The sequence below is a fragment of the Polypterus senegalus genome, chromosome 8 (assembly GCF_016835505.1).
Source record: "Polypterus senegalus isolate Bchr_013 chromosome 8, ASM1683550v1, whole genome shotgun sequence".
NCBI lineage: Eukaryota > Metazoa > Chordata > Cladistia > Polypteriformes > Polypteridae > Polypterus > Polypterus senegalus.
In genome coordinates this window covers 85,238,139-85,245,965 of record NC_053161.1, presented here as the reverse complement: position 1 = coordinate 85,245,965, position 7,827 = coordinate 85,238,139, and the positions used below count along the sequence as shown (strand labels likewise).

Sequence of the window (7,827 nt, the reverse complement as noted above, 5' to 3'; positions counted from 1 at the left end):
TTTTTGATATTGCCTCAGTTTTCCTTTCCCAGGCCATAAACCCAATTGTTGTCCCAGATGTCCACCCATAAAGTAATCAATTGCCTGAGGTATCAGCTCAGTCTCCTTTCCCAGGCTGCAATACCAAATTTGCACTAAGCTGTGAACAACTGTTGTAAAAGTAATGTGTAAGGGAAGAAAACCTGCTTTAATTTGTCTTAGTTCATCTGTTGTCTTGTCTCGGACAAAATATAATGGAAACCAAAATGTTCCGATTTCATGCACCATAATAGCAGCTCAACGGTAAAAACCAGTATGGGAGCAAAACTGCAGTGGTGTGGAATACTGGTCCCAAAGCCACACTGCTTGGACAACTAAGGAAATGTCTTATGAAAATGGTGAAGAATGGCATTGTTATCCTTCAGTATGGATTGCAATGAGAAGCTACAAGCGCAACGAAGCATACTGATACCTCCACAGCACAAAAATTGGTCAAGTTCTCTACCATCAAGTCAAAGACATGGGTTTTATGTCTCTGAAAGCGGAGCTACAACCCAGGAAGACAAATAAAAATGAGAACCACTCCACATACATGCTCATTTACTCTTCTGGCGCTGGCTGTGCATTTGCAAGTCAAGTAAAGTTGTGGAGACACTACTGGAAGGCAAAGTAGTTTCATTGCAACTATAATACATTGGCATCTCTCAAAATACTGTGAAGTTGGTTTAAATATTACTTGTGTATGTGCATGTATGTTACTTTGCCCTGCGCTAAACTGTTACCCTGTTCAGGTATCGATTATGCCTTATGCCCGATGACTTCTGGGATAAACTTCAGCTTCCGTGCAACCCTGCAATGAATAAGAGTGCTAGGTAAATGGATGGAGTAGATTGTGTCACACATGCGTTTCTGTGGAACACCCTCCAGACTCATCTGACACAGGTAATAAATACCACCCAAGGTTGAGAGGGGGTACTTTCAATAACCTTCTCCTAAATAAAATGTCTGGTTATATCATAAAACTGTTAGATTTAAGTCAAAAGACATTATGCTCAAACTATATACAGTGGAACCTCGGTTCACAAACGTCTCTGAACATGTACAAATCGGGTTACGACCAAAAAGTTCACCAAACTTTTGCATCTGTTCACGACCACACACTCGGTATATGAACAAGCCAGTTTCCCTTTCGGTTTGTGCGCGCCGATGATTTCCTCACATGTTCAGTCTCTCCCTGTACTGTACATTGTTCTCGGTGCATCACGCAGAGGGACTCTCCCTCAAAACTGTAACCTCCTCTCAACCCAGCTTCCTCCTGTGGTATAGCGGGTCCACAGCTCCCGACAAAAAGGCCAGTTTTAATAAATAACTAAATAAATAAAGCCGTGCAAGAAAGAGAGAGCGCTCGTATGCAGCTGAGCAGGGAGCCTGGGTGTTTGTCTCAGTTACACTATGCATTCTATGGTATAATTAACTATTTTTGTGCTTAAAAATCTTTAAAGAAAATATATTTACATACAATTCGTACGGTCTGGAACGGATTAATTGTATTTATATACAATCCTATGGGGGAAATTACTTTGGGTCACGACCGAGTTTTAGAACAAATTATGGCCGTGAACCGAGGTTTCACTGTAATTCACTAGTACTAAACTAAAGTACTAAACTTGCATAACTTGTATAATTTGTAAAACTCATAGCCACTCACAGAAAAAATATTAGCGACAAGCTGCCTAATTTGAAAGGACAACCAACAGGTAACAAAGACAGACGTTTCAATGTAAGTTTGTTATACTTACTAACCATGGCATCAGCATTAGCACATGCAAGCTAGAAATTTAGTGTACCCGTGTATACAGTATGTGACAATAATGACCCTACAAAGCTATGAATGCAGGACAGATACATACTTAGATTTGGAATTAATAGGAAACTAAAAAAAACTCCATGGTGGATTAATAAAGATTTAAAAAAGAAGTTGCAAAGGAAAAAACTGCTGTATAAGGCATATAAGACTAATGACTGCAAAGAGAACCGTAGCGCGTATGAGAAAATGAGGGCAACCATTAAGAAGGATATCAGAGAGGCTAAAAGACAGTTGGAGAGGAATATAGCGGATAAGGCGCAAGGAGACCCTGAGAGATTCTTTCAGTATTTTAGTAGTAAAAGAACAGTTAAGGAGGAGGTCAAGTGCATCTGGAATAGTAAAGGGGAATTAAAAGATACAGACAATGAAATAGCAGATGCCCTAAACTTACATTTTTCTGAGGTGTTTACAAGTGATCAAGTGGATAACCTGCCAGAGGTAAACGCAACTACTAAGGAGGTACTGAGGGATTTGGAAATTGTAGAGGGAGAAGTGCTGCTCAGATTAAATAAGATGAAATCAAACAAATCACCAGGACCAGATAATATTTATCCTCGTGTTCTTAAGGAGGCTAGTGAGTACATATATAAACCCTTGACACATATTTTTAGGAAGTCACTGTGCACTGGAGAGATTCCGAAGGACTGGAAAATGGCAAATATCATCCCATTATATAAAAAAGATGACAGGGCAGATCCAAGCAACTATAGGCCAGTAAGCTTAACATGCATCACAGAAAAATTAATGGAAGGAATTATTAAGGATAAGATTGAGCGACACATGGTAAGGACAGGAGTTATTCTGAACTGTCAGCATGGATTCAGAAGAGGGAGGTTGTGTTTTACTAACATGCTGGAATTCTATGAGGAGGCAACAAAAGGATACGATCAAAGTGGAGCTTATGATATTATTTATTTGGACTTTCAGAAAACATTTGATAAGGTGCCACATGAGAGGTTGGGCATCAAATTAAAAGAAGTGGGAGTTCAGGGTGATGTTTTTAGATGGGTGCAGAATTGGCTCAAACACAGGAAGCAGAGGATGATGGTGCGAGGAACCTCATCAGAACTGGCCGATGTTAAGAGTGGTGTTCCACAGGGGTCAGTGTTAGGGCCGCTGCTATTTTTAATATATATAAATGATTTAGATAGGAATATAAGTAACAAGCTGGTTAAATTTGCAGGTGATACCAAGATAGGTGGATTATTAGATAATTTGGAATCCGTTATATCATTACAGAAGCACTTGGATAGCATACAGGCTTGGGCAGTAAATGTATAGTATTACAAATAGGAAGTAAAAATGTTAGGTTTGAATACACAATGGGCGGTCGGAAAATCGAGAGCACACCTTAAGAGCAGGATTTAGGTGTCATAGTGGACTCTAAGCTATCAACTTCCCGACAGTGTTCAGAAGCCATTAAGAAGGCTAACAGAATGTTAGGTTATATAGCACGATCTGTGGAGTACAAGTCCAAGGAGGTTATGCTCAACCTTTATAATGCACTGGTGAGGCCTCATCTGGAGTACTGTGTGCAGTTTTGGTCTCCAGGCTACAAAAAGGACATAGCAGTGCTAGAAAAGGTCCAGAGAAGAGCGACTAGGCTGATTCCAGGTCTACAGGGGTTGAATTATGAGGAAAGATTAAAAGAGCTGAGCCTTTACAGTTTAGGCAAAAGAAAAATAAGAGGTGACATGATTGAAGTGTTTAAAATTATGAAGGGAATTAGTACAGTGGATCGAGACTGTTATTTTAAAATGAGTTCATCAAGAACACGGGGACACAGTTGGAAACTTGTTAAGGATAAATTTTGCACAAACATTAGGAAGTTTCTCTTTACACAACGAATGACAGACACTTGGAATAAGCTACCAAGTAGTGTGGTAGACAGTAAGACGTTAGGGACTTTCAAAACTCGACTTGATGTTTTCTTGGAGGAAACAAGTGGATAGGACTGGCGAGCTTTGTTGGGCTGAATGGCCTGTTCTCATCTAGAGTGTTCTAATGTTCTAATGAAGAATAACAAAAGATGAGTGTGCAGACAACACACACTACATGATTTGAACAAAGCTGTATGGCAGTAGTGCCAACCACTGTGCTGCCAGGTTTTCACTGGACAAAGCAAAGCTGACGAACAATTCAAACATATCTTTTCTTTTCCACGCTAGGACTCTTGGCACTTCTGTGAAGTTTAAAGAGATGTCAGTGGATGAAAATCAAAAAGATTCTTTGCAGTCATATTCCAATAATGTCTTACTGTATGTAAATAGCATCCCTGGTTCAAGATACCTTTTTTAAATTATTGTGACAGGATTTTTAAAGCTCATTGCTGGCTGGATTGTCTACCCTTGACTTGGAAAAGCTCAAAGCAACTGCACAAAATTTTTAAAAAAGAAAAAGGTGACACCCATTTCCCTGCTGAGAATAAGGATGGTTTGAGTGTTCAGCCTCTGCCAAGCTGCAATGCAAGTTACACAAACGGTGCCAGCATATAAATGAATCCAGGAGGGCACTTTGCCTCTTTGGAAGTGACATACTATTCCATGCTACACAGCTAATTGTCAATACATAACATTAATCAGTCCATTTTTATGAACCTGCTGTTTCATTACAGAGTCATGAAGAAACTAATTGTATATACTATGCCAAACATACTCACTTAGGGAACACATTCAAGGCTCTATAAATGTAAGCAATCCCATCCTCAGCCAAGAGGGGGCGCCATCACAGTTCTGACACTTGTCAGTCAACCTGAAGCCCCGCTCCTTCAGGGTCAGCAGTTTTCAAAACCTCAAGGGTACCAGATTGAATTTGACTCCTCAAATGCCAATTGTTTTGCACGCACGCATACATTTTTCTTTGTCCTCCTCACTCTCATTTAATAGGGTTACCAGCTGATACCTCTAAGTTCCCTGTTCTCTGTTCCAGATCACACCTGACCATATAAAATGGAAGGTGTGAATCTGTCCTGCAGACACATAGCAGGCAATTTAGAGCTTTTTGTCACACAGATAAGGGAGGACATGCAGATCCCATGCAGAGAGTGACTTGGTTGGGAATCAAACGCGGGTCTCTGCAGTTCTGAGGCAGCAGCACTCACTACTTTGTTACACTTCTGTTTCTACTTCAATCTATTACATCAATGTGCATATGAGCTTCAGCTTCATTTTATTGATCTAGGAAATTTTATACACACAATCCCAAAAAAAAAACATTTATGGTTCAATTTTAAGGGATATTAACTTTGTTATATTTTAGTTTTGCATGGCTGTTTGGCCAATTTGCCTATTCTTTTGTTGAAAAGCACTTGGCCGGGCATACCAATTACTTCTAGCGATTTGCCTGTTATCTATCAGACAAAGAAGAGCAGAGAGACTTGCTTAGCTATTATAGAAACTGTATGAAAAGGATGAAAGCATTGTTCCGGAAGATCGAAAACTATGCAGATAAATGTCTATTCATTGTAAGTGCATTGTTGTTTTGCTTTGTTTTCGCCAGCCTTTTATGTGACTAAATGTTAAAAAACACTGGTGCAAACTTTTAATGGTCATTGAAAGTTAGCAAAAATCGACAAGAGTAACTTTTAGCTGAATGTTGCAGTGTATTAAAAAGAAGAAGGGGGCTGTAATTAAAGGGCCACTATGCAGAATATCCAATAATAATAACAACCATAATAATAATAATACTAAAGCTAATTTTTGTGACTTTAACCTGAAGAATGTTTGATTACTTTGAATTTCATAAAGCAGCACTGCACCATGCTGACATTAGGGATTTGTATCATGGAGTGCTCAGCTCTTGTCATGTATTTCTTTACTGGTGAATTGCTCTGTATATAAAATAATCAGTTCTTCAGTCATTTATATCACATCTATCCATTGTTATACAAATCAATATCACCATTTTAACTGTCATCTCAAAGCTCTAACACATGTCTACAGGGATTGCTATTTTTTCCAGCTTTATCTGGAATTGATCTGAATATCCAGCTAAAACAAAGCTTGTTGGCTTAATTTAAGATGACCTTACTAATCAAATGCAGAATAATATTTAAAGCTTATCAAGATAACAACCATACTACCACTGGGCGATTTGGGTGTACCCCTTGGCATCACCTTGTCACAGAACCTAAACTGAAGTGTTTTTCACCTAAATCAAAGGAGATGTCCACAGAAGGAGCCAGCTCCTTTCTACAGTGCCTTTCCTAAACAGGAACGATGAAGCGGTGCGGGGTGTAAAGGTAATTGTGGTAAAGGTTTGTATCAGCAGCTCTCCTGACCGAGATGCCAGTAGAGCCAAGAGTCAAGAGATGCCCTTGAATGATTGAATTATGATGCTAGACACGTAGGACACTAGGGAATGCCCAATATATGTTTATACAATCTCCACCTTTATAACCGGTGGGAGGAAAGTCCAGTAGTCTTTTAGGTGGCTCTGGGAAGATGACCCGAAGGGTTTTGAAGGACTATATCTGGCCCAGAATTTCTTCAGAGGAGACCAAAAATGACTTCAGAGGTTCTCCAGGGATCCAACTTAAATGATGCCTCAGGCAATTGGTTCAGTAAGCTCAGAGTCGAGAGAAATTGTATTGGTAATATGATACCACCTGGCAAGAGGGAGGAAGGTAAAAAGAAAGGTCAAAGAAAGGAGAGACACAAAAAGATCGGTAAGTAGGAGAGCCACCCCAGCAGGTAGGTGGCATGAAACCTAAGTAGTCAGGCATGGTACAAAACTTCTAGTTGGACAGATGTCAGATTTGATGACCGTAGATCTAATGATAGAGCATGTCAAATTGCACTAACAGAAATAGGCAGACATGTCACATTAGACAATTTTGTGACGACTTCACACCACAGTTTTACATTTCCAAAGTACTGACAGCTTGTCCCCTTTTTGGACAGCCAATGACATGCTGTGCTGGTTGCCATTCAAATGATTACAGGTACTGTGAGTTTAGCTGAGGTCTCCTATTTCATTCTTCTTTCTTTTCTGTAGTGGTATGTAAAACATAAGACATCAGATAGACCAGCCTCTCTTCTGTTTGTGAGATCCAAAACACCCGTGTTCCTTACTTGTCGTAGCTGTGTTATATGCATTGTACTTCCTGCTGGGCAATGTTTGTTTTTCAGCTCTTACACACACACAGATCACATGTATGACTTAATATGTTTGATTTTGTGGGGGCAAATCATAGACTGGTTAGACAGAGTCATTAGGTATGTCAAAGTTGGCGAGTTCTGGATGCAGAATTGCACCACCACTGCCTCCAGCTTTCTAAGATTTGTCAAGCAAAGAAACAAATATAAAGATTTGGGGAGGCCTTCCCCATATAATGTTGGAGGGCTGTAAAAACTTAAATTTAAAAACTCAATACAGTTAGGGTGCAGCTTTTATATTGAAACAGCAGGAAGGAGAATTTGAGGAAATGGAAGTGACATCATCTATCAGTGGAAATGGAGGTGACGTCATCAGTTGGAGCCGGAAGTGATGCCATCTGAGGACGACGGAATTGACGTCATCAATCGGGGGTGGAAGTGATGTCATCATAGTGGAGCTGGAAGTAATGTAGTCTGTTTGGGACGGAAGTGGAAAAGAAAAGTTATTTTTCCGTTGTTCTCTTGAAAGAGGGAAAAAGGCATTAGTGCTTGTTTCCAAACCTCATCTCTTGTACTTTCATTCCCATTTAGACCCCATGGCTGCCTCCCAAGCACACGTGTGTGATAGATTATATAAACGAAGTTTGCAACTGAAAAGTGCTTATAAGGTTGTGTTATGTGACATGACTTTTCAAGATGCAGGTTTGTTGTTTTTCTCTCGTGGTCTATGCTTTTTATCCTATACCCCTCACTTATTATTGTGCCATTTCTTTTTCTTAATTATATACCATATACAGTATATTTTTAGTTTTCTTGGAAATGTTTGGGGGTGCTCAAGATTGGCTTCTACAGAGGTAAGCTAGCCAACTTTTCTCTTCTCTAGAA

At 39.7% G+C, this 7,827-nt stretch overlaps 1 long non-coding RNA gene across 1 annotated transcript in view; it reads right to left on the bottom strand.

Annotated features, from left to right (window-relative positions):
• Nucleotides 1-7,197: 7,197 nt before the first annotated feature.
• The window catches only part of LOC120533610, a 56,730-nt gene continuing 56,100 nt past the window's right edge, over nucleotides 7,198-7,827 (bottom strand). The window contains exon 4 of the long non-coding RNA XR_005634570.1: nucleotides 7,198-7,416. This is a non-coding gene — a long non-coding RNA (uncharacterized LOC120533610). The remainder of the gene's footprint in view (nucleotides 7,417-7,827) is intronic.